Source organism: Mytilus galloprovincialis, chromosome 3 (genome assembly GCF_965363235.1).
Source record: "Mytilus galloprovincialis chromosome 3, xbMytGall1.hap1.1, whole genome shotgun sequence".
NCBI lineage: Eukaryota > Metazoa > Mollusca > Bivalvia > Mytilida > Mytilidae > Mytilus > Mytilus galloprovincialis.
In genome coordinates this window covers 76,417,822-76,424,806 of record NC_134840.1, presented here as the reverse complement: position 1 = coordinate 76,424,806, position 6,985 = coordinate 76,417,822, and the positions used below count along the sequence as shown (strand labels likewise).

Genomic DNA, 6,985 nt, shown 5'->3' with positions numbered 1-6,985 from the left:
AATACTGAACAAAAATATTAATAAAAACTCAGATATAACGCCGACCTTGATATTACATCACATATAAAGATTTTACAACGTATCTTTATGTTGACAAAATGTTGAACAAATAATTAGGTCAAAATGTGGAACGAAAGGTATATCATCTAATGACATTAACGTGGAACGAAAGATATACAAATTTATAATATCATTTAACTAGAAGCATAGGACATACATGTAAGTTTAAAATTATTTATCATATAGAACTAAGATTTATGACTTTCGAACAGCGGTATACTACTGTTGCATTTATTTACAATGTCACTACTATCTAGGACTGTGTAATATTTATCGGACAGGTGGGACCGGTGCAAACCATAGTAGGAATAACACATTTTTCATCAACTTCAGGCATAGGGTCTCCACTGTTTTCACCTTGGTGCCCAAAAGGACATGCAGATTTTTAAAATCTGTTGCTAGCAAACCAAAAAAATGTTTTTAAGTAAATATCCAAATAAAACATTTGTACAATTAATAAAATAAATTAGATTATAACAAAACACAATGTCTTCTTCCAGGTAAGGAACCGGATTCAATGGTTCCGCGCGAAAACTTTACGCAGTGTCGGTCAACACAGAAAGTTCTCTCTTGGCTAATTACAAATTACATGTAAAACGTTTGCAATAATATACATTTTAAATTATTTACAACTGTTTTTTCCTACTCCCTTCCTTTCAGAGCATGCCTTTAGGGCAGCTCTGAATCCCTCAACGGTGTTGGCTGATGAAACTGATGGTCCTCGGTAAACTTATGTTTAACTTATTTTACTTTTAAAAATTGCACGATTATCACAGTATCTTTATAGCTTTTGACAATTCAGATCCCGGGTAATAGCTATAACTCTTTGACCTGTTATCAAATTCATAAATATTTTTTTGGGATTGTCATAATTGTAGAGATCCTATCTTGAAGTCAATATTGTATATTTGGCATTTACATTGGTTTTTCTACATTTAAAATACATATTCATGTATACAATTTTCACCCAAAATACCATTAATTTAGAATTAAGGAAAACATTAACATTAAAGGACAATATTATCAGTTGCTGAATTAACAATTTATGTCTTGATAACAGAGCATGTTTATATTTAAAAAATACAGTGTTAATTTATCTATTCTAGTTTTCAAGAAAGAAATAATGTTCTTTTTAAAGCAAAGGCAGACATATTTATACCCCACGCAACGAAGTTGCGTAGGGTATAATTTTTTTGACCCGTCCGTCCGTCCGTCAGTCCGTCCGTCAGTCCTGTTTCTTGTCATTGCAACTCCTCTCAAACCACACAACAGAATTTCACGAAACCTTTTCAGATAATAAGGACATACTATGTAGTTGTGCATATCGACGGGAAATTGCGATTCAATTTTTTTTCTAGGAGTTACGCCCCTTTGAACTTATTTACTTTAATGTACTACTGTAACAGTTTGTCATCGCAACTCCTCTCAAACCACACCACAGAATTTCACGAAACCTTTTCAGATAATAAGGACATACTATGTAGTTGTGCATATCGACGGGAAATTGCGATTCAATTTTTTTTCTAGGAGTTACGCCCCTTTGAACTTATTTACTTTAATGTACTACTGCAACAGTTTGTCATCGCAACTCCTCTCAAACCACACAACAGAATTTCACGAAATCTTTTTATATGAAAAGGACATGTTATGTAGTTGTGCATATCGACAGGAAATTATGATTCAATTTTATTTCTAGGAGTTAGCCCCTTTGAACTTATTTGCTTCAATGTACTACTGCAACAGTTTGTCATCGCAACTCCTCTGAAACTACATAACAGAATTTCATGAAACCTTTTCAGATAATAAGGACATACTATGTAGATGTGCATATCGACAGGAAATCACGATTCAATTTTTTTTCTAGGAGTTACACCTCTTTGAACTTATTTGCTTTAAGGTACTACTTCAACAGTTTGTCATCTCAACTCCTCTGAAACCACACAACAGAATTTCATGAAACTTTGTAGATAATAAGGACATACTACGTAGATGTGCATATCAACAGGAAATTACGATTCAATTTTTTTTCTAGGAGTTATGCCCCTTTGAACTTATTTGCTTCAATGTACTTCTGCAACAGTTTGTCATCTCAACTCCTCTGAAAACACACAACAGAATTTCATGAAATTTTGTATATAATAAGGACATACTATGTAGATGTGTATATTGACAGGAAATTATTATTCAGTATTTTTTCTTATACAATTTTTTTTTCTTATACTTATTTAATTTCTCCAATGACAATGTAGGGACGTGGGGTATGTGAGCGTGCTCACTAAGGTTCTTTAATTTCAACTAAAATGAGTCAAAACTCTTTTTTTTACCTTCTTTTTAAATAAAAATACATTGTTGTATTTGAAAGAAATAAACCAAAGTATTAAATAACCTGACATTTTGTTAGTTCAATATAAAATGGTGATAGCTGTTGATTTGGAAGAATTATTCAAGTTTTAAAAGGTGACTATCTGAATTTAGACTAAACAAGAAAAAAATATAACTTTTTTTTTTTTTTTTTTATCTAATCTATTAATTAAATCCATAAATTTGACAGCAATATACCAAATAACCTGGCATTCTGTAATTAACATCAAAATATAAAAGAGATTACTGTAGAGTTATACGATAATCCAAGTTTATTTGAAAAAAAAATATAGAAGTTTTTAAAGGTGACTATTTGATTTTAATCACACCAGAAAATTCGAGCTTTTTATACCCCCGCTTTAAAAAAGGGGGGGTATACTGTTTTACCTCTGTCTGTCCGTCCGTCAGTCCGTCCATCAGTCCGTCCGTCAGTCAGTCCGTCCCATGAAACTTTCGTCACATTTTTCTCAGGAACTACACATCCACCCTTTCTGTAATTTGGTATCAACATTTATATATGTTAGCCATACCGTGTGATGCGTTTTCAGATTCATCACTTGACAACTTCCTGTTTACCAAACACTTGTATGATTTTACACATGATAGCCAAGTTGAAAATTTTCGTCACATTTTTCTCAGGAACTACACATCCACCCTTTCTGTAATTTGGTATCAACATTTATATATGTTAGCCATACCGTGTGATGCGTTTTCAGATTCATCACTTGACAACTTCCTGTTTACCGAACACTTGTATGATTTTACACATGATAGCCAAGTTGAAAGATTTCGTCACATTTTTCTCAGCAACTACAATACAAGGATTTCTGAAATTTGGTTTCAGGATTTATATAAGTCAGCTATACTGTGTGATGCGTTTTCAGATTCATCACTCGACAACTTCCTGTTTACCGAACACTTGTATGATTTTACACATGATAGCCAAGTTGAAAATTTTCGTCACATTTTTCTCAGGAACTACAGTACAAGGATTTCTGAAATTTGGTTTCAGGATTTATATAAGTCAGCTATACTGTGTGATGCGTTTTCAGATTCATCACTTGACAACTTCCTGTTTACTGAACACTTGCATATTTTTACACTATTAATATTATCCACTTGCGGCGGGTGATAGCCAAGTTGAAAATTTTCGTCACATTTTTCTCAGGAACTACAGTACAAGGATTTCTGAAATTTGGTTTCAGGATTTATATAAGTCAGCTATACTGTGATGCGTTTTCAGATTCATCACTTGACAACTTCCTGTTTACTGAACACTTGCATATTTTTACACTATTAATATTATCCACTTGCGGCGGGGGTATCATCAGTGAGTAGCAGCTCGCAGTTTCACTTGTTTTTTAAGCTCTACTTTAAATCAACAATTTAACAACAATGAAACAATCTACCGAAAAACCTTTGTAGAGACCATGTTTAGCTTATACCAATATAAGGAAGTACTCAATCAGACTAATTCAGTAAAGTTTAGATCAAATTTGAGTACAGTCGAGGTAACGTCGAATCATGTTAAATATGTGTTCGACCAGTCAACATATGGTCTTTTCAGAGCAGTTTTTAGTATAATAGGACAAATACTTTTTTCTGCATGTAAGTCATATGACATTGAGTTAGTTTTTACAGCTTAAATCAGTATGGGACATTCACTTATATTCGGTCCCTCCTGCTTAATAAATATTGCACGGTATCTTAAAAGCATGATTGTATCTGATATATTTTAAAACAATCATTTTACTTTACACAAAATTTGTTTAAATTGAATATAGTAATTCTTTCTCAATTTCGTCTTTAAAAGATGAGAGTATTTTGTCACAATTAGTCAATAGGGGTTTATAAATTTCTGGAATGGAATTATGGAAATATCATGAAATTTTAATTATATTTTATTTACTTTCAGCCTGTAAAATCATGTCCGACAAGAAAAAGTCGATCAAAAAACCGTTTGAAGAAAATAAAAGTTTGGCAAATAAGCAGATTGTCGCAACTATTGTTTTCAATGTTCTGTTTTTTACTTTGGGGAAATCACTGGTACCAATAGACACGTCGCAACTAACGACACCAACAGATCGTCTTATATACACTATTAGATGGCTGTTCTTATCATCACTAACAATCATGTTTGCTATGTTCGGAGTGTTAAGAGTTCGTGGGAATACAGACGCCATTGATCCATTAAATGGTTCTGCAGAAAATTTGGTAGAACTTCCAAACCGAATTTTACGAAATACAATTGAACAATTCTTACTTCATGCATCAGCTGTATTAACCTTTTCGACATTTTTGGACGAAAGCAATATGAATAACATTCCTCTAATGGTCGTGTTGTTTATTCTTGGAAGATTGTTCTATGCTGTAGGATATAGTTCTGCACCTATGCACAGATCTTTTGGATTTAGTATGACATTTGGGCCGACGTTTGTTACGTATATTAGATGTACGTACAATGTTGTATCAACGCTAATATTTTAGAACAATAAACGTTTCTACACAACACTAGAATTATGATTCAACCAGTATTTTTTAATAAAAGTATGTCAATTAGTTTGTGTATCAATTAAGTTGGTTGAAGTGTTTTTGCTATAAATTGCCGGTATAATTTGTGGATCAGGAACTGACAATGCTGCCCGACAGGTATGCACAAGGTCATGTTTTTCTCTCTCTCACTGTAAGACGAATTTACACTAGATCCATTGGATGTTTACTGATTGATAACTTAGTCTTGGATGCATGATTTTTTTAGTTGTAAGTAGCTTTGAACTAGCTGTCAGTAACTGTGAGTAATCTCAGATCTGTACTTAGTGTCTTTGTTGTTGGAATGTACAAGTACCCGGCCACGTCCACTTGTATTTTTACCCATCTGATGAATTAATCCTTTTTAAACGATTTTTGTAGTTCGTTTTTATGTTCTACTGTTATACGGTTGACCGTTATGGAATAACCGTTTCACAAATGATATCGGATATGTTCCTTACGCCGTAACTACAATCCTACCGAATTAGACTATTTACCGGATTTGTAATCACATAAGCAACACGACGGGTGCTACATGTGGAGCATGGTCTGCTTACCCTTCCGGAGCACCTGAGATCACCCCTAGTTTTTTGGTGGGGTTCGTGTTGTTTATTCTTTAGTTTTCTATGTTGTGTCATGTGTGCTGTTGTTTGTTTGTCTTTTTCATTTTTAGCCATGGCGTTGTCAGTTTGTTTTAGATTTATGAGTTTGACTGTCCCTCTTTTATACAACTGTCCCAGGTTAGGAGAGGGTTGGGATCCTGCTAACCTGTTTAACCCCGCCATATTTTGTATGTATGAGCCTGTCCCAAGTAAGTTATTCAGTGGTTGTCGTTTGTTTATGCGTTTTATTTGTTTTTCGTTAATTTTTTTGTACACTAATTAGGCCGTTAGTTTTATCGTTTGAATTTATTTACGTTGTCATTTCTGGGCCTTTTATAGCTGACTATGTGGTATGGGCTTTGCTCATTGTTGAATGACGTACGGTGACCTATAGTTGTTAATTTCTGTGTCATTTGGTCTCCTGTGGAGAGTTGTCTCGTTGGCAATCATACCACATCTTTTTATCTGAAAATCTCTTAACTGGTTTTAGTAAAAGCATTTGTAAGATGACAAACGGGCGGACTAGATAATTGCAAAATACCATCTACTCAATTTTAATAACTTCAATAAAAAATAAAGAGATGGGATATGATTAGCATAAAGTAAAATACAAATAGAAAAAATATCGAACTCCAAGGAAAGTTCTTATTGGAAAGTCCTTTATTAAATGGCAAAATCAAAAGCTCAAACACATTAAACAAAGAAATTCTAACTTGGTGCAGTCATTTAATCACGTAGAAATTGGTAGCTAACACTAAAGAATTGTCCATTTGATTGACTAAAATTATGTCCGCAGTGAAAGAGGGTCGTCAGAAATACTGTAAAACTGTTTCCTCGTGTAGTGGTATTACTAATAACCATATGTGGAAGAACTTCTGAATAAGTTTAAATCTCGGTCTTTCACTGAAATAAGCTTTTGATTTTCAACCCTGTATACCACCATTCCCCATGTGAAATTGAAAAATCGCCTGAAAGAAATAAACCACACTGCCTTTCAACATAAAAATGGTGGCATACGCTTTAAATTTATTACTTTGGGATATCATAAGGCACATTTTGTTCATAGTAAACTAAAGGTTAAGACATGCTACACAGAGGGACAAGTGATCAGTATGGTTGATTTTTTTTTTGGATCTACAACATATTTGTTGAAATTAGAGGTAGAAGTTTTCAACAATTGACATTCCTATAAGAATGAACAGTGCACCTCTCCTTGCTGACCTCTCTTTATTTTCATATTAATCGGATTTCCTTCAGACACTTGTCACAAACAAGCAGATCAAAGAAGTCAGATTATTTAAATTCATTTTCAGATATATTGATGATGTTCTTTTCATCAACGATCCGAACTTTTTTGATTCACTAGGGTAAATGTGATATCCGTAAATGCAGTTCAAAGATGGCGGACGATATATCTGGGCAATATTTCTTTT

General features: G+C 33.5%; 1 long non-coding RNA gene across 1 annotated transcript; it reads left to right on the top strand.

The window, feature by feature from the left end:
- LOC143066572 (uncharacterized) lies at window positions 1–4,980 on the top strand. Its single transcript, XR_012975677.1, has 2 exons — window positions 1–219; window positions 4,337–4,980. It is a non-coding gene; the product is annotated as an uncharacterized LOC143066572 (long non-coding RNA).
- The last annotated feature ends 2,005 nt before the right edge of the window (window positions 4,981–6,985 follow it).